Raw genomic sequence first — 20,643 nt, forward strand, 5'->3', positions numbered from 1 at the left:
ATACCAATGCGAAACAGTTGCGCCGTTAATCTGTTATATCCAGTAGTTAGCTGCTCTGTCGCCACAGCTGTAGGATAAAGCCAATAAAAGATATTGTCCTAAACGGTCTTCAACCAACTCTTTGTAAAATTTCTACACATTAATGGCAGTTAGAGGCTGAAGTGTGCTTGATAATGCGTGTAGTAATTCAGGGGAGGGGATTTTTGCCTAATTTTTTTTAAATCTAATTTTCTAAAAGTTATTAAAATTTCTACGATTCGCCGTTTCTTATAGTTACATTTTACATTTCGGAACAGTTTAAACTCATTTGAAAATCTAAAGCACAGAAAGTTTTATTCGTAAACGACAAGATTCGATTTAATTTCAAGTTTTGAGGCATTTTAGGTTTTGGAGTGGCCAAAAGCAATATTAATAAGGATCGGTCAAAAAATAAATTAAGATAATGGGACATTGACTTTGTTATGTAGCGAATTTAAATTATTAATATGTGTTTTATATTATTATTATTCTAATATTTTTATTTGTATTCATGTGTATTTTAATCTGGGAAAAAAAAAGTATTCTTAAGCTCTTAAGGTTTTATTTAACTCATTATTCTTGAGTGGGAATTGTAACAAAGGCGAGAGACGGTTGCGAGGACACACATCTGGTTTATGGCCGTTTCACTAACAATGTCGCCCTTTTAGCTCATGCGTGTGAAACGGAAGTTGCTTTCCTGTCGCTTTGTAAGTTTGCAGTTTTATTACTTCAAGACAGTGGGGGTGGCTGGTAATTGGATTTTCGTAAAAGCTTAGTTTCACTTGTTAGTTGGGGGGTCTATTTTTTTTCTCACGTTATGAGTGCAGATGTTTTTCGGATTTCATTGTCAGATTTTCTGGTGTTTGATTCGTCATGGGTGTGTCATTTTCTCAATTTAGATAACTTAAAATTCCGGGATTGGTAAGATTTAATTTTATGTTTTTTTTGAAAGCCTATGAACTCACAGAGGCGGAGAAACCGAGTTTTCCTGGGTGCTTGCACCAGGCTAGAGTTCATTTTTTCTGATTCTGATTTTCAAGAAGAGTAAGAGGAGAAAAAAGTCGGGGGCTTGACCCTTCGGGTCTTGCTTCTCGCGAGCCGCGTGAACAGCCGGCAGGGGGTATGATTTTTCTCTCGGCTTTTAGCTGGCGAGAATTTGCGTTGGTATAAGGCATAGAGCTCAGCAGAAGAATTTCGATTTCTCTTATCCCAAGAATTGTTCGGCAGATTCTCTTGGTGATCCTGACATCCTGATGCGGTATTCCTGTTTTTACCGGCTTTGACTTCCTAATTAGATTTTGTTCCAAAGGTGCTCTACGCTTATGGTGAGTTTCGGGGCTTGCAGAATGAAAGAGACTCGTGTAGGACCCTTCTAAGGTGTGCATTGCTGTTTATTCTGCCTGTGCCAGCTGCGTCGATTTTTTTTTCATCATTCCATGCTCTGGAATTTATTTATTGTAAGGACAGCTTCAATGGTGTTGCAACCAAGTCATCTTTAAAATTCGCAAGAACTGTCTGCCTCCATTAACGATGATTTTGTGAATAAAGGACAGCAGGAATAATGTGGTGCTCGAGTAAACTTTGGACGCGGGACGATCTGTTGAACTCTCTAAAACTCCGTATTAATCCGTCGATGATGGCATTCTCGATCTCTTCGAATGGTCAACGCAATGAGTAGGACGATCTGTTGAACTATCAGCACTCCATATTAATCAGTCGATGATGGCATAGGAGTTGAATGTATGAACTTCACCCTGTGAGTGAATTTTTTTTTTCTGTCTTTTGTATTTAAATTGTAACCGAGTAATGATACTATATTAATATACGGTACAACCGCCTAAATTGTGAGTTATGTAATGTTAAAAAAATTTAGTACACCTAACATGAGTATAAGATTTAAAATGATATATATGTTAATTTACATCTTAAGGTTAATTTGTAGGAGACTGATCAGTTTACCTAGTTATCATATGTTTGAATATTCTAGAAATTAATAAATGTGTTTGATATGTATTTTATGTTTCATTTGTTTAATTTAGTGTAGTTTCTGTGGTCTGTCATGTCCCTCCATTTGTTTGAGCCGGGGGGCTTTTAAGAAACATGGAGTTTACTTGAATTTGGAGTTATTGATTTTCCCTTTACATAGGTTACTCACAACGCAAACCTAAAAAGTTAAATTGTACTATACCACTATACGATTGATTGATAGATATGATATACGATTGATTGATTTGATTGATTGATAGATTTACTGTACGAATATTTATAAGAATGTCGAAATGATATATGAATATTATGAAATAGTTTTTGAATGTGAATTATCTGATTTTGATTTTTTTTTTTTTTTTTTTTTTTTTTTTGTTAATTTATCTGGCACTACAGTGAGTCAGTTAAGTTTAAGTTATAATGGAATAAAGTATTTAAAATTACAAACATAGTTATTTTTCAATATAACAACTTCCCGTTCAAAGCCATTCATCCTTTGTGGCTTAGTGCGTTAAATTCTTGAGATTTATTACATTACTTCATTTGATATGCCCGTGGAACTAATAGTATTTTCGCACAAATAATTTATAATCTGAAACGTTAACAATACTCACATACAATTTTATAGCTTTAGGATCATAATCGAATTCTCATACAAAAAATTCCCCCATCTAGAAATATTTTTCCTTTTTATTTTTTATGCAAATAATGTTACGAATTGGTTATGTGTCAAAGTTTGAAGCCTGCCGCTGCTTTCTGTAACACGAATTCTATAAGATTCTGTGAATAATATTTCTTAAAAGAAAATTGTAATGGTTAAACGTTTCACAAAATTGTGCACATGAATTCTTATCACTTATTTTATTAGTATAAGAAACCTTTTCCTAAATCGATATTTCTTTTTTGGGATTTCAATCTTCAATTTGTTTACGACACCTAAACTTCGAGAAAACATGTCCTCAAGCTTTAAAATTAAATTAAAATTTTTGTGGTAAGGGAGTCGAATTTTTGTGTTATTTATAGACTGATTTGAACTGTTATTAAGCATGATTATAGGGAATGGAGAACCATATAGAAAATTAGATTCCTAAATTCAACAAAAAAAAATTTCTTAATTTAAAACCGCTGAAACATGGATGTTTACGTCACTTACATTTCTGTTTGTTGATTTCATATAATTTACTTTTCTGTTGTTTTTGTTGAATGTTTACATCATTTACATTTCTGTATTTAGAAGTAAATAACTACGACCAAGGAATGCGAGAATAAAGGCCTCACACTGGACACGTATACGGCATTTGAGCGACAGATGCGGTATTGAAAACGAAAAGTACTCCAAATATCATCATTGAGAATTTTATAACATTTTCTCCATAGAAAGTAATAAAAATAATAAAATAGTGGATTTAAATCTCATATATTTTACGTATGATATTCAGTTGTTAACTGGCATCCGCTATTTAAGAGTTAGCGCTTTCCAGTTGTCTCAGTTTTCTTCATACTAGAGAGCCGGCGAAATGTATGTTTAGAGAGTCAACTGAGTATTAAAAAGATGACGAGGCTCTTTTGTACTCGTAAATTCTTTTAAGATAATCAGACCAAAAAAAAAAGTGGTTATAACGACGCCGTAACTAGAGACGTGGGAGCCTCGGAGAAATGGATGATAATAAGATTCCTTATTGCTTCTCCCAAACTTAAGCATTTTTTTTCTAGTTACGGTTGATTATTTTTATATATAATCAAAGTAATTTTATACATTTTAATCCAATGGAAATTGTTTCTATAAATATCTCGTTGATATATGCTATTGTATGTAATTTTAAATTCCTGTTTAATCTTTTTATGTTGTAGAGACATCAGGATTTTTGGAAGCAGGCGAGATGAAAAATGAGCAATCGCCTTCGCCGGGAATCGAACTACGGACCTCTGGAATACCAGCCCAGCGTGCAGATCCACTACACCACGAAGGCACGCTAGGAAAGCGGGAGAAATACCCTATAATGTCAAAAATAGTGTAATATCCAAAGCTATTTGACACCATACAGAGCATAATATGAAGCATACGAAACAAAATTAGTAATACAATAATTAAGGTAAAATGCTTATAGCAAATTATTATGTATTATTTTTAAATTTGGATTAAAAATTCTGTTTCTCAACTGTTCCTAACTAAACAAATTTATTAATTATTTTAAACAGAGTAATTTTTTGTGTTCGGTTATTTATTCCAAATTGAAAGCTGAAGGGTCCAAACGTCCAAATGTCGAACTACATTTGGACCCCTGGACTTTGGAACTTCCTACCTCCCTGGACTTAAAAAAGCTGTTTAAGAGAAATGGGATAAAATAACTCATAGAATACTATACAAGGCTTTATTGTCTTTGAAATTACGGTGCGGAAAGACAGTGAAGAATAAGAGTTATCAAATAGGAACATTTAAAACACACAAATTTTAGGTAAAATATAAACATTTGTAAATACAATGAAAATCGTCTAAAAAATGTGCTAACAGCCTTTGTATTAGCGCTGATGATCATTCTTTTGCAGACTGTTTTTTTTTTTTTTTTTTTTTAATGATTCTAAAGTGGTAGTTGGAATACTAAAACTTCTCTCCGTTATTAGTCTGCGGCGGAGTGATCTGCATTTATTGGGATCCTTGGTCCACCAATTAAGAAAGAGTGTGCAATTTCTTTGCTTGTTTTCTTGGGAGTATCTCTTCATATGTATTGCGTAATGTGCTTAACAGTTGCATTGTGAATGCGTCTATTTTCACTCCCTATGCTTTCTTGTAGATCTGGCATGACTGCTGGAAAGAATTTGTCGACTGCAATTGCTGAAGATGTTAATTTTGCTACTTGGGAAATTGTAGTATTTGACTGTAGTTACGGGATTTATTGTAATGTTGATGTAGTTGTAATCGGAAAGCCTTCCTTTCTTCATCCACTGTCCAACCTTGAATGGAGCTGCTGGCCTGCTGTGTCGAGATTATAAGACCTGGCAAGTGTCTGCCATTATGTGCGATATGTGATAGTACGGCTCCTACGGTGTTATGCAGGGTCAGGTATTGACAGCTACGTAATCTTCGAGCAGTTCATCTTTTACATAGGTAACTGCGTATCGCCAAGTTTTACTACGTCCATATTGTAGTCTCCTACGTAGATTTTTAAAGGAGCGGACCATACTGCATTAAGATTGTTTATGAAATCAGAAGAAGCATCTGTTTCTTTTGAAGGAGGTGAGTAAATGGAGGTATTGAGGTATTGTTGTGAGATGGTTTAATTCCAGGAGTATGTCTACATGATCAAGCTCTGCAATATTGGTGAGTTTGGGTTGTAACAAATGATGGCTGGCCTTGGTGCTTGCCCGGGGCATCTTTGGATGCGCTCATAGATGTTCCACTGCAGAGGAAAGCCAGAAACTTTGCTTTTTTATGCTATCGCTCTTATACTAAGATCACATCTGCTTTTTTTTTCTTTCTTTCTTTTTTTTTTTTAACTCCAAAGCGGCTTTGTCCCTAAAGGACTATTGTTTCGTTTTGCGAATTTGCGTCGAATTACTATAAACGACGAATCACTTTTCAAACTGTTGCCACCAAATGTTAGAGTCCTGCGTTATACTTAAATTATATTTAAATAAAGAAAAATCTGCATAAATGTATGTATATTTCTCGCATTGAGATAAAACAACGGTACATAAAGCCATCGAATTTTGAATGGCATAATCCTCCTACAAATATGGGCATGTGGAAGACCAAATTTGAAATTTGGAATTTGTTTTATTATCGATTTCATATTTTGTAAAACTTTAACGAATTTTTGATTACTCAAGGCTTTCAAAACGAGCAATGGCAACATTGTACAGAAAAAAAAAATCTTTTTATCTCAAGTGCGCGGAACTGTGTATCGGAAATTCTAAAGATATGCTCATTTTAAAATTATTTTGCTACATTGAACTGAATTTTATGGTTTAGGTGCAAAGAACGTGATATTTAATAAATAAAGGTAACACACAAAACGTTAAATAAACGGCCCCTTGGACGTAATTTAAAATATGAAACCTCTCAGTTTTTTTAGTATAGTTAATTAATATCTCTAATTTTGGCTAGTTTGTTTTTTTTTAATTTTTTTTAATTTATATATATATATATATATATTACATAGAAACTGTATGTGCTGCAGCTGCCCGCGCCTTTTGCAGGTTTATTTGGATGCATCTAATACAATCAGTTTCAGGTTTGTTGCAGTGACAATATTATTACGCTGTCATACGCTGAAACTGCTCGATATTTCCACAGAATGTGGTGCTGGAGATGGAGTACGACGGATGGTCTGCTGTGAGGAAACTGCCAGTCCTGTGATTGTTGGGCTGTTTTGCTCTGCCTTTGTGTATCTCATGTTGACCAGAGTTTTATGAGCAGCATGTTCTATTATTACATGCCTCTTGCGTATGCCCGAATTCTTGACAGTTGTAGCACCTTTTGGTGCCAGAGGACTCTGTAACGCGGTGTGCGTGCCAGCCGATGAGGATATGGCGTTATTGCATGGTTGTGCTGAATGCTGCTGGCTGACGCTTCACGATCTACTTTACATTGTTGTTTTTCTCATCAATCTGTAAAGTACCCTGGTATTAACTTTAGGTATATTCAATTCATCAGAAACTAATTTTCTATGACTCAGTTTTGCTGTCTAGGGTTGAGGTCGTGAATTGTGCACATTGGACAGTCTTTTTGCACGAGTCCTGATGTCTCAATTTTGAGCTTTGTTAACAGCTTCTTTATGTCTTCTGTTGTGTTACATTCCACAACAGAACCTTGTTTCTGAATGGGTCTCACTGTCGTGACTTTGATCCCCAGATATTGAAGCAATATTTCTGAGTTCAGCTGGCAGTTGTTCAAGTGTTTGTTCACCTTTTGGGTAAATCAAGTGCGAGTTCAAACGGCAGTCTTTTGAGCGCCTATGCGTACTGTAGAGATAACTGGACGATTTGGGTTGCTGTATGAGTGTTAATTGCTGTTGGGTTTTCTAATTCTTTTGAGGCCTTTAAGTCTTTTGAGGTTGAAGTAGCAATTGTGACAGCTATGTTGGAATTTTATTTCGCAGCTTCCCACAGCTTTTCCATTGCAGCTTTAATTTCTTCGAGATTATAATGTGAGAGTGAGTTGAATATATAGTACAACACTAATGCTAACATATAATACAAAACTGTAACATCTAAATATACACAAATGCATGACACTTTTCTACACATTGAGACATTCAAACTCCACGCATAAAGCATTTTAATCGTATATACTGTGATATGAACATTTAATACGATACCAATGCTAACAAATAATGTCGCACTAATGCATCTAACACAGATACAAATCACTATTATATATACTGAGATATACATACTCTAATACAATTTTTTGTATATGACTACGATTAACGACTGCGAAAATAAAGTCTGCATAAGGACTTTTTAACCGGGTAAGGGGTTGCATGTATTGCGCAAAATTTCTAAGGCCAAATAGGTCTTACCACACTTTACTTATTAGCTTTTCAATTTCTATATATATATATATTTGGTTCCGCTGACTGACATAAAAAAAAAGAATTGCACAACTGGATGTTATAGCAGCTCCATATACAACATTTAACTTTCTACAGTTAATCTACTTTGAGTTACGCAAGGTACATACATACGTACGTACAGAGGTCACGAAAAAATTCCTTTTGAATCCATTTACAATCCGTTTAGGGCAAACAAATCCTTTATTCTATCCCTACGTACAGACGTCAAGCAAACAAATCGTCCAAGCAGTTTCAGGAATCGTTAAAATGGATAGTTCTGTTGAAATAATGATACCCAAAATTTTTCGTGATTATTATACTCCCTTTTCAAGGAAATAAAAACAATGATTGCTGCAAATATTTTTGAAGTCTATCGCGAAGATAGACTCTTTTTATCGCTTTCGCTTTCATTTCCTTCCTATTATGAAATCAAGACGAAACAACATAACTATCCATTGGATATGTTAGAAGTGAAAGCAATTCAGGAAGTTCTGTGTATTTAGGAAGTGCATTTGATAAAGGGTTTTACATCTGGTTTATCACCACCGATGTTATTTAAAATGAAACTCATAGGATGAATCCTGTTGACTGCTCGTTATTTGCAGTGATGTTTGAGTTTTTAGTAACGCTGAGTTTCAGAATGAAGATATATTTCATTGTGTGGAATGCGGTTCTCGTTGTATGTACCGCATGTAATTTAAAAGATTCAATTGATGCATCTTCCGTTGTCGTCGATCTCCTTAATTCAGCTACAGTGCTACTGAGTGACGCCAGGAAATATGCAGATAAATGTAGCAGGTATCATTTTATCATTCTAGTGTGTATAAAATTACTCTAAATTTATTTATACGAGACAGAAAATTTTAGCAAATATTTTACTATATAAAATTTTAGGTCGGCTTTGTATCAGTACAGAATGAGTTATAAATAATTCAGTCCCAAAAATAATATTCTAGTTTAAATAATAGGGAAGAAAAGTTATTATTTTTTATTCTAACATACTTTAATTAAATTTCTTAATATTAGTATGTGATATGGAATTTTCTAGTAATTCTCCCAAATAGTTTTCTGGGAAAAGACCAGGTGAACATCATAACATCATTGTTCCCATCGGATGAATGTTATTGTCCTCTTTTTGACTATTAACATCATTGTCACCCATCACGTAGATACTATCATTTTCAGTTCAACGTTTCTGTGCAAAAGTGATAAATTTTAATTTAAATCTAGCAGAATAAAAAGTCGTTTTATGTCTAAACAGTTTTTATTATATAGCCAAAAAAGAAGTCGTGTTTTACTTGTAAAAGGATAACTGAGGGGGAAAAGAATCTTATAATCGCTCGAGAATAATTATTACACATGAGAAACAAAGCAAATTCGCTTGGAATTTGCTTTGTTGCCTTGCTACATTGGGAGAACTGAGAAGTAGAAAATCTTGCCGCCTAAGGGTGGTTTCTTTCTAAAATGCTCTCAACTCTGTTTTTCCAATGGAAATTGAAGGCGAATTACCATAAAAATTCAGCTTGTTATAAGTCAAAGTTAAAGGATCTATTATTCGCTATTTTAGCGATATATATAGCGGATCTATAGGATGATTTGAAGTTTGGGCAACGTACAGTTTTCAGTTACGGTTGAGCTTCTACAGCAATATCGAATAACTCGCCGCTCGGCTGAAATTCGTGAATATAAGGTAATTAAATTAAATTAAAATTGTTAAGAGGCAATCCCGTTTTACATATCAAATACTTCTTATATATCAAATGTAAATCCCTTTTATATACCATATCCGGTGCTGATATACACAGTGATTCATATGCAACAGAATCAAAAGATTTTCAACGGATCAATGAATAGAAATTATCGAGAACTTCTGAAAATTGCCTTAAAATGTCGAATATAGAAATATTACATTATGTAATGGAAATTATTACTCATGTAACAATGAATATTTTTAAGATACTGCATAATGTCACTATCAATTTCAGCATGCATATTTCTGATCTCATTATTAATGTGCCTCCCTAAATCTTCGAGTGCCACAGCTGGAAAGAAAATTTCTTTAAAATGAAAAAGAAACAGATGTAGAAACCATCACGTCTTCCGAAGTAGAAAAAAGTAACTGTGCTCTCGCTCAAATGCGAACCAGGAGTTTTCCAGCTGCTTCTTGGATGTGGTAACCACTTACCCAACGAAAACACGAAAGTAGGAATATGATAACTCGTTAGATTTTCCTTCACTTAAAACGTGTCAGGAGAGAGCCACGAGATCTTTTGGATCAGATCCAAAGGGATGACGAATTATCGACCACTACTACTTCCACTACTACTTCGGTCACCGTTGTAAAGATTTTTGAAATAAATGAATATGTTGAAAATACAAATCATACAAAAAATTCATTACAGTACAAATATTTTTCATTTTTATTTAATGTAATAAATGCAAAATAGTTTTACATTTTCGCTGTATAAAACAATATTTCACTGTAAAATTAAGCGCATTTAATTATACATCGTGTCCAAGAAATCCCTTACTCGGCCTTTATTTTCGCAACTGTTGCTCGTACACATATGCTTACAGTTACAAAAAGTTTTTAAATGGCATAAAGATTTTGTTTTTTGGTATTTTAAATTTAAAGACATCAGTTTTGTAAATATTATGAAATCTAACTTTTTATACGTTTCTCCGTTCGCTATGTTTTTAATTATGAAAATTCTGTAATCGTTATGAAGAATAAAATGCAAAAACATTTTTTCCAAATGACAAAAATTAACCGAGATACAGTGCTTAAATTGCGCCGGAGCCCAGCGGAGCTGCTCAATTTTTAAGATAAATTACAATTCTAGCCGGAGCGCACCGGAACCCTAAATAAGATAAGCTCCGGTATTTCTTTTTATAAAACTGAGCCACAATTTCAAGGAAAAAAATAGAATTCCTAACATTTTAGTTTAAAAATTAGCAGATCTTGCAATACTCTATTTTCTAGAAATACGAGCTCATGAGAACATGAGACGTTGAAGTAAAGTTCCCTCACTCACATGCGGAAACCTTTCCCTTTAAGAAGGGCAATATATTTGGGGATGTTTGTTTAGAAACGCGTAAATTTCTCGCCATGCCATTGTATCTAGTGTATTGTTATCGATGATTAGTTATCCTCGCAGGAAGGAAAATTTATGTTCTTAAATGTGCGTTAAGTGATAGCGAGTACAATAAGAGTGAAATAAGATAAATTGCTCAAGCACATCCTATAACATCGTCTTCCCAGAGTATCCACTAATGTAACCAAATACAGGGGCGAAAAACGTAACCAGCAACTTTACATTCATCCTTAGGAGCCAGATTCAGGACTCATTTTACCCCTGACAAACTGGCTCTAATTATATCAGCAAAGAGCCGCGATCAAAGAAAACGTTCTCTTTCACCAAGATTCCCCTCATTTTTTGTTTCCATCCGCTCATACCCTCACGCCCTCATTCTGTTTCGTTCTCTTTTTAGCATTATCTGAATTTTCATAAGCTATATTTTATTTTAGGTATATTTAATTTTTGTGATAATAAAAGAACTTCCCCCCCCCTACGATCAGAGGCTAAATTGCGCCGAAGCTCACAGGATCCCAGCTCCGATGCTTCTTAGTTTTTGTAATAAATTATAATTCTAGCCGGAGCGCACCGGAGCCCTAAATAAGAAGGTTGCGGCGCTTCTTTTATGTAATTGAATAACAATTTCAGTAGAAATTTGATCTCGAAAATTTTATTTTTAACAATAAAATTATATTAAAAATAACTTATTAAATTTCAATTTATCTGTTTACATTTAATTTAATTTTAATTATTTAATAATTATTGATTAAATAACAACTTATAAACATTCATTAAATAGCTATTAATTAATTTGATAATAATCAACTGTTTAATTTAAAAATTATTAATGAGTTTAATAGTAATTTTATTTATTTATTTACTCTTGTTCCTCTTTCCTGATGGTCTTCCACAGGGCTCCGGCACTTCTTATTTTAGAAATTAAGCGCTGCCGAGATATTTACTTTCATAATCAGCAATGTCTGAAGTCATATTCAATTCGCATTAAGGGCTCGTCTAGTATATAAATTAGAATAAATCGAGGCTGATATTTCCCCTCTTAAATGCTGCTTTGTGGTTTACTAGAGTCTTAATTTATAATTTTATTGCATTTGATATGCCAAAATATATTACTCAAAAATAATTTACTAATTCAAATGCGTTATTAATATTCCAGTGAAGTTTTATTATTTTAGAATTATAATCATACAAAAAAAATCGTACAGAAAATACAAATCATACAAAAAATACATTATAGTACAAATATTTTCCATTTTAATTGATGTAAATACAGTTATGAATTGGGCACGTGCAGATAATGAAATCTACCGGTGCTTTCTAGACCATATGTTCTATAAGATTCTGTGAATAAGATCTTTACATTGAAAAAATTTATATTGAAGAATATTTTTTCCAAATCTTAATAGAAATACTTGTCACATAATCTTTTAACACCAGAAACCTTCTTCGATATACTTTATTTTTAGTCGTAAATAGAAATATATCGCTCTTAAATTTATGTACGGCCCTAAATATGATTCCCGATCTTATCGTGGAATGTCTCGGTCGATTTTTGTCGCCCGGAAATCACACTTGTGTTTTATTCTTTGCAATGATAATAAAATTTTTCTAAACGTAAGTGTAGTGACCGGAGGAAAATTTCATATTTTGTATAAAACTAACATTTTTATGTTTAAAATAAGAAAAAATTAATCTTTGTTCCATTTAAAACAGTTTTGTAACTGGATGTATATATTTACGACCAACATTTGAGAAAACAAAAGGCCAGTTGAGGATTTTTGGGGACGTGGTGAATAACTGCACTTCTACAACTTTCCATGATACGACGAAGAATCCAGCATCCTTCCAAAAAAAAAAGTCTAATTAAACTTTAGTGATACACACAAATCCTAACAGTTAAGTTTATTAAAATAATAATACTTAAAAAACACTATTTACCACTATTTGCGGAGTTTCAGTAACTTAAATGTTTAAATAAGTGCAAAATACTGTCTAACGTACAACAATTATGCAGTCAACTGCCGTTTACCCGAGCCCTGTCAGCAAATTTAAATCTGTGTAATTATGGAACGATGAAAAAACTACTATCAACGTAAAACAAAACTGTTTCAGAGGGAGAAAAAGTCTTAGCGTTTGGGGCTGCATTTATCAGTATATAATTTAACTACACATAACTAGGAATATATAAATATTTTCAGAATATTCATTAAAAGTAAACTGCTCAGTCTCATACAGGAATCAAGTATACAGCTATTTATCTTTTGTTTTATTCATTCATATTGAAATATAATAGTAAAGTGAGAACTAAAATAAAAATGGCTGGAAGAAACAGAAAAAGTGAAAAAGAGAAAGTGCGCTCGCGGTTTGTAGACAAAAAATAGAATTTTAAAATACTGTTTTAATTTACGTAACACAAAGATCTTATTAACCAGATTCAAACGCTTAAAAGTACAATTGAACTGTCAATAATATTTTTCTGTTAATTACCATACTGGTTATTTCCTTTTCCTGTGTTCTTTTAATCATTCTCTTATGAGCCATGATTATAAGCTAACTATGGACGTCGTTTCTGATATTATACTAGTTAATCAGAAGTTTAACTATAGTTTTATCACTATTTACAGAACAACAAAGGTATATCAAGTTGGCAAGAAAATAATTTGTTTTTTAGTATGAAATAAAACTGAGTATTTTCCCAAACAAAAAATTAACTTAATCAGTTAAATATCTTCCGTTCTGTCCGATGCCATCCTTCTGGTTACTTCATGATTCCGCGCTTATAGAACTTCTGGTCTTTATCAGCAAAAAACTCAATAAATTACGTCTTGAGTTCATCGTTATTACTGCATTTTTTAACACCTAAGAAGTTGTGTAAACTTCGAAATAAATTATATTCCGATGATGTAAGGTCGGAGCTATTTGGGTGATGCGACATCACTTCTCAATCAAGCTCCTTTGTCGTGATGGAACACGATTCATTTGCAGTTTGCCAATTCTGTCGCTTTCTCTTTTATTGCTTCATTCTGTTTCATAAGTTATTGGAAGTAAACATCTTATTTTATCGTTTGGTTGCTTGGAAGCAGCTCAAAATATGCAACAAATTTGTTATCCTACCGAACTGACAGCATGATGTTTTTCTGATTCTTTCGATATGATTTGGGTGCTGATTCTTCATGCTTGAACAATGATTTTTTTTTTCCTGATCAATATTATTGTAGACGATCCATTTCGCATCACCAGGGATAATTCGTTAAAAAAAAAAAGTCGATTGCATTAAGTTCGAAATCCGTATCGCATATATTGATTCGTTGTATCAAGACAGTTTCTTTCAATTCATGGGAAAGCCAAATATCGAGCTTCTTAAAGAGTCTAGGACATGCTATGTGATTTTCAGTCGTTCTGTAGTTTACGTTTAACCATTTTGCAATAGCTCGCACAGTTATATGACGATTTGATTAAATTATTTCTTTAACTTTGTCGTCATCAACTTCAGAAAGTCGTCCAGAACGCTGTTTATCTTCAAACAAACAATCTCTAGAACGAAAATTTTGAAACCAATTCTGACACATGCGTTCCTTTAAGCAATCAACTCAATAAACTTCACAACTTCAGCCTCAGCCGCTTTCGTCAAAAAAAAATTATTTTTGAGGTTCATGTTAAAATTAACCGTAAACAACAGTTGTAAACAAAAATACAGGGAATTTATTTCTGTAGTAACTTAAAGGTGCCAGCTGCCAAATCGCAAAAGAAATGGCAAATTATAAGATTGACATAGAAATAAGAAAACGAACATAACGCTATATATTTGTGCAAACCGAAATTACTTTCTTGCCAATCCAATAATTACAACGTACCATATTCTTCTTCTCTTAAGAAGATTTATTTGAAAAAAATGCAAATATAAAACCGACTCACCAAATCCACAGGCCGGCTAGTCAGCCAGTTTCTTACCTCAGGCAGAACAAATCACAAATTCGTACATTGCTTAAACTCAAATTGATTTACATTCTAAACAGAGCTGACAGAGGAAGAAGGTACAGAAAAAAATAAGCATAAAAAACACTGTGTTAGCTAAAAGAAATTTTATAATACAATGCTCTTAATTTGTTCTTTTAAAAAATAATAACAGTAAGCGTATATGTGTTAATGCATGTTCAAAAAAAGTAATTTTTCTTTTAAATTTTAGCGAAACCAAAGCTAGAACAAAAAGGCGGAAGTTGCACAGATTAAAATTACAAATTTTTCTTTTATGTTTCCATTTCGCACACAGCTCAGTTATAACTCACGCATAATCTATCTGCAGGTAATCCAAAGACGGGGTGATTTTGACAGTGCAAAAGACTACTTCTACCGTGACTGGGTTTCATACAAAAATGGATTTGGAGACCTCACGAAAGATTTTTGGCTCGGTAAGTAATACTATCACATAAAAATTAAACAAGTCATTATTTTTTGGTTTAGAATGCTTTCTATCTCTTCCCCTTGAGAATAAATTTTTAGAATCTCCATTCGAGAATATGAGTATTTTGATTATGAGTGCATTAATTTCTTCTTCCGACGGAATACATGATTAAGGATATAATATGCTGTTTTACAGCTGTTTGTTTATAATTTACAAGACAGAAAAATACTGAAATATTGCTATACCTTATAAGAATTAGTATGGGCGTATTTTAAAATCTAAAAATTTTTTATGCCGTTGTTGCGCGTTATGGTGTTTAGACATGTCCTTAGTAACTAATATTATTGAACTAATCAACAGGTCATGCAACAAAATAAACGGGTATAAACAGTTCAAGGAGAAAAGGAGAGATAAAGAAAAATCTCCTTAATACATGGGAATATCGCAGATCACCAAAAATTATTCATAGAGCAAAGTCTAAAGTAATAATCATCCAGCTGGTATTTAACATACTGAATAACTGAACTAGCTCCTGGCTGTAATCTAGCCATATTTATCAGGGCTAAAGAAAGAGAAGGGCTGGGTCATCCGTTTGAGAATAACGATGCCGACACGAACCCTCTTGGGGAGCATACCCGATGTTATGTGACGTCACTGGGTTCGTCCAAGGCCAACTAGATATCTACAGGCCTGCTCCAATCTGATGATCACATGATCTGACGTCATAATCTTAGTCCTTCAATTTTGTAAGTTGACATTGCTTCGCCGTAGGACTAGTGCTAGTGAGATAATTGTTTACAAGTGTTTTTTCTTCTGAAAAATTTTGTATTTTACCGGAAAGTAAAATATTATATTGTGAGTTCGAATTTATAAGAAAAAATGTGTTTTAGAATGCCAAGAACGTGTAGTGTACCTAAATGCCGATCAAATTACGATAGCAGTAATGAACATGTGTCGACTTTCAAATTTCCTTCGTATCCTGTACTCTCTCAGAAATGGATAAAAAATATTAATTGCAAAGATTTTGTAGCTGGCAAACACAGTAGTGTATGCATTAAGCATTTTGAAGAAAAAATTTGTCGTTCGAGAAGATAAAGCTGTTCGTGATGATGGAACGGCATTAGTGATGGTTTTGCAAGAAAAATGGATCTTCCCTCTTCATGGATATTCATAACCAAAGGTAAGATCTTTTGGCTATCGAAATTAGAATTTTTAAACTGTTCAAAAGTGCTTCTATCTTTAAAAAATATTGGACGATTTAAATGTAAGAGTTTTTTTCAATGAAAATGAAATTCCCATTGAAAAGTTCAAATGGATATTTGGAGAAGAAAAACTATGTGATAAATGGTTTAAACTTGAGACAGTGATTAGCCATTTGGATGGTTTTTCTGCTTCTGATATTCATGATGACTGCAATTTAAATTTAGATAAAATATCAGAACTAGTGTTGAAATGTGCAGAAACAGAAAATAATCCACATTCTGAGAAATTTAAGTTTTTGTATGAACAGATTCAATTAATGCAAATGAAACAGCATTCGTATAGTGCAGAATTCTTTGCCTGGTCTTGTTATATATTTTATTGTAATCCAAACAGCTACAATATTATACGTAACAGTAAGTATTTTATATTGCCTCATCCGTCATACTTAAGAAAGTTATCTCTGAAAATTGGCCGAGCAGATTCTGGATTACAAACAAGTCACTGGATGTATTTGAAAAAAAAAAAAAAATGTGAAATTTTAAATGATTCTGAAAAAATTGTCAATTTGTTATTAGATGTGATATATATAAAACCACAAGTTTCGTATAAAAGTGGTCGTGTTTAGGTTTTTCGGATAATTCGCAGATGGAGGCCACAACTCTGCAAACATTTATGATAAGCTATATTAGCAAAAAACAGAAATATTGTAGCAATGTTTCCCATAAAAAACTTATCATCACATCAATTATTAATATTTACAAAACAAGTAATTGACCATGTACAGTTTTGTGGTTATCGAATCATAACTCTAATATAAGACAATAATAGAATTAACAGAAATATGTTCAAAATGCTTTGTGGTGGTGCATTAAAATCCTCATTTATAAACCTTACCATGCATAATCTTCCTATATTTACATTATTTGATACAGTTCATTGGTAAAAGTTTACAATTGGGTGCCCCTCGTTTATTGGCGATTCTTTCTTGACGCCAAGATCGGCGCCAGGAAGTCACAATTTCAAGATGGCCGCTACACAAAACCAAAATAAGAAGTCGAAGAATTGCATAAGATCTGTGTCCATGTACACATCAATCTGTTTTTACTTAAAAAAACATCCTAGAATTGCACAAACTAGGCATTGCGCCTTAAATATGTCCATGTACACATCAATCTATTTTCATTTAAATAAAATCGGGAAGCTAAAACAAATTTAAAACTATTGTGGTAACCAGAAGTGAGGTTTCATCTCCAAAATTTTTTAAAAAATGTCGCCAATCGAAGGGGCACCCAATTCTACACTAAAGCCAGTTCATTTATCGAAATCTATACGAAACAACTGGTTCAATCAGAACGATTCAAACCAAACATTTTTTATACCGTCATTTGAAAACTCAAATATTGTTTACAATTCCAGTGTTCTACATTTAAAAAAATTGTATAAAATAGAAAAAAACGATAATATTAAAATGGCTCCAACTTTATCAAGGAAAGTTTTATTTCCGTCTTCTATAGAGGAACAGAATGTAAGTAGTACTGCTATTAAACTTTTTGATGAAAAGACTTTAGCTGCTCTGCAAATTGAATCGCAGAATAATAGAATTCGGTATGGAAAAGATGTCTTAAGAACTAAACATTTTATTGATGTAATTTTAAAGTGGTGGAAAATTGTGAATATTAAACACTCTAAAAAGGCCTTACAGTTTCGAGATGTATTTATGCAGCTTATAAGGACAACAGAAGATAAAAGCTTAGAATGTTTATCACAGTTTTGTTCGTGGCTTATATCATGGAACGATTTTTGCCCAACGACAAAAAATTGTAAGTCACAAATTGGGGAAACTATCAAAAGAAGCCCAAGTTGCTCTTCTCCATACAACAGCAACATTGAATGAACTTTCAAAGTATTTGTTAAAAGAATTTAAATTACCTTTTATTCCTTCAGGAAAATTTCAGACAGATAACCTTGAGGTACGTTTTGGTCAATTTCAACAAATGAGTGGCTGTAATTATAATGTATCCTTACAGCAGATTATAAAGTCGGAAAGAAAACTAAAATTAATTAGTTTGCTTAAAATGCAATTTCTGAGAAAGGTTCATTTATTTTACAACATTTTTCTTGTAATGATATTGAAGATTTTAATGATGATCAACTTATTGATAAGGAATTTGGTGATGTTTTGCATCAATCCAACGATGTTAATGTTACAGAAAAAGATACAATGTGTCTAATTTACATTTCTGGATATGTTTGTAGATCTGTATTGAAGCATATAAATCGTAATCTCTCCAGGAAAAAATTAATTCTTGACGAAGAAATGATAGTTGAACATTGGGAAGATTTTGCGTACTTAGCTGCTATTGATCGAGGTGGTTTATTTTGGCCAACAGAATTCGTGCTTTTCATTCCTCTGCATTTAAAATATTTTCAATCCTAATATCTGAAATGTATGAGAAATTATATATTTCATCAAAAAATCAACATTCTATATTAATAAGTCTCATCACAGAGAAAGTTGAAAACAGGATTATTTGGAATGATAGTATTTGTGAATTTGGCAAATCATTGCATGATTTGTTGAAAAGTTGTGTCACACGCATTTCCAATATATTGCAGAATATTTACTGTAAGGTTAAAAATAACAATTTAAAGGAAACCAATAACCAAAAAAGAAAAATGGGTAAATTAAGTAAATAATTCTGGAATTTAGGTGAATTTTTTATGTAATTTTAAAGTTAAATAATTAGTATTTGCAAACTGTGCATAACTGAGCCATAGAAACTTGCTGCTGCCTACTAGTGGCTGAGTGGTAAAATAGCTGAAAACTGATAGTTTGGTCTGGAGTTCCAATTTCGGCGAACGGGCTGGCTGATAATTACCTTATACGGGCAAATAGAATTGATAATTACCTTATATGATCAAATAGAATCAAAAGTTAATTAAGTTCGAAAATATTGACAAGTGTGATAGAAGCTGATGAACCAACAAAAAGGAAGATGTTAATTTTAAAAGTGAAATAAAAACTTGGGAAATATGGGATGATAATGCGATAGCAAGAAATCTAATGAATTGGACTGTGACAGCTCCATAAGCGTTAAAATATGTGAATGAACAGAATACAAAGAAATGATGGGAGAAAATAAAAAATGAAATGGCGGCAAGAACAGAAGATATTCATATCAAATGTAGAAAGAATTAGGTCAACTGAAAATGAGTCAAAACGAATCTGTAGATGCTTACATGAATACAGCTGTAATTCTGAAAAGTAAAAGCATTCAAGTTGGGATGAAATAAGAGATAAAAAATTAATTTACCTCATACTAGAAGGACGTTAAAGTTGATTGTTGTTAAAATTATCAAAAGTAATAAAGAGAAAGATATAGCTTCAATTATACAAGCTTTAAGATAAACAAATTGTAGATCATGATTTAAAAGCAATTTTTACCAAAACTAAAGCAGAAGAAAAGACGAGCGAGAACAATGAAAAAAGGATTGATCTTTACATTATGGTAACTTGGTGATTTTTTGGCGAAAATTTGGCAACCAACTCTCCTACAGCAACCCTCTGTTTTTTTTCCCCCGCCGCCATTTTGTCTTCACGAAGTAAAGACATGTTTCTTTTCTTTTTATCTACTGAACACTTCTTCCAACAATCTACTAGCCGAATTACACTTATGCTAGAAATTTTATCAAACAAAACTGCTTAATCATGACAAATATTCACTGCAAAATTGGGAAAAAGTGCACAATACAATACTCCTTACGCGTTTTTCAAAATAACACATACACATAAACCATGTACACGCCGACTTATTTTTGCTTAAAAAAACATCCCAGAATTGCACAAAAATGGCATTGCGCACACTCTTCACTATATCCATGTACACTGCTTTTTTCTCATAAATTAGAAAAATTTCACGAAAATACATGACAATTTTCTCAATCTTTAAACCCGGTAAAAAGAACATATATGAAATTACCTGATCGCGAAAAAGTATTTACCCTTTCCAAATATGAACATTTCCACATATAAAATAAATAAAATATCCAAAAACTTTTACCTCTAAATCATCTATTATATTATAAACGTCACCAACGAATTCATACCGCAACCGTCCATTAATATCACATGACATATCCCAAGATCTCTCATTTCCCTCACGCAAAATAATGCGTAATCGGAACTGAGTACTGCTCACATTATTACCAAAGTCCCAGGTAGTAACCTTTATCGCCTCCAAAATGTCGCCAAACTACCAGTTACCATATTGTAAAGATCAACCGAAAAAAAATTATGTAGTATGATGTATGAAATGATAGAAGAACTAAGTTCAATAAAGGCTCATGAAGTCTGGAAATTAGTTGAAAGATCTATCAATAAGAA

General features: G+C 32.8%; 1 pseudogene; it reads left to right on the forward strand.

Annotated features, from left to right (window-relative positions):
* The first annotated feature begins 4,803 nt into the window (after positions 1 to 4,803).
* The window catches only part of LOC118201198 (techylectin-5A-like), a 34,362-nt pseudogene continuing 18,522 nt past the window's right edge, over positions 4,804 to 20,643 (forward strand).

Source organism: Stegodyphus dumicola, chromosome 2 (genome assembly GCF_044657685.1).
Source record: "Stegodyphus dumicola isolate Sdum_Otavi_A_Nest chromosome 2, ASM4465768v1".
NCBI lineage: Eukaryota > Metazoa > Arthropoda > Arachnida > Araneae > Eresidae > Stegodyphus > Stegodyphus dumicola.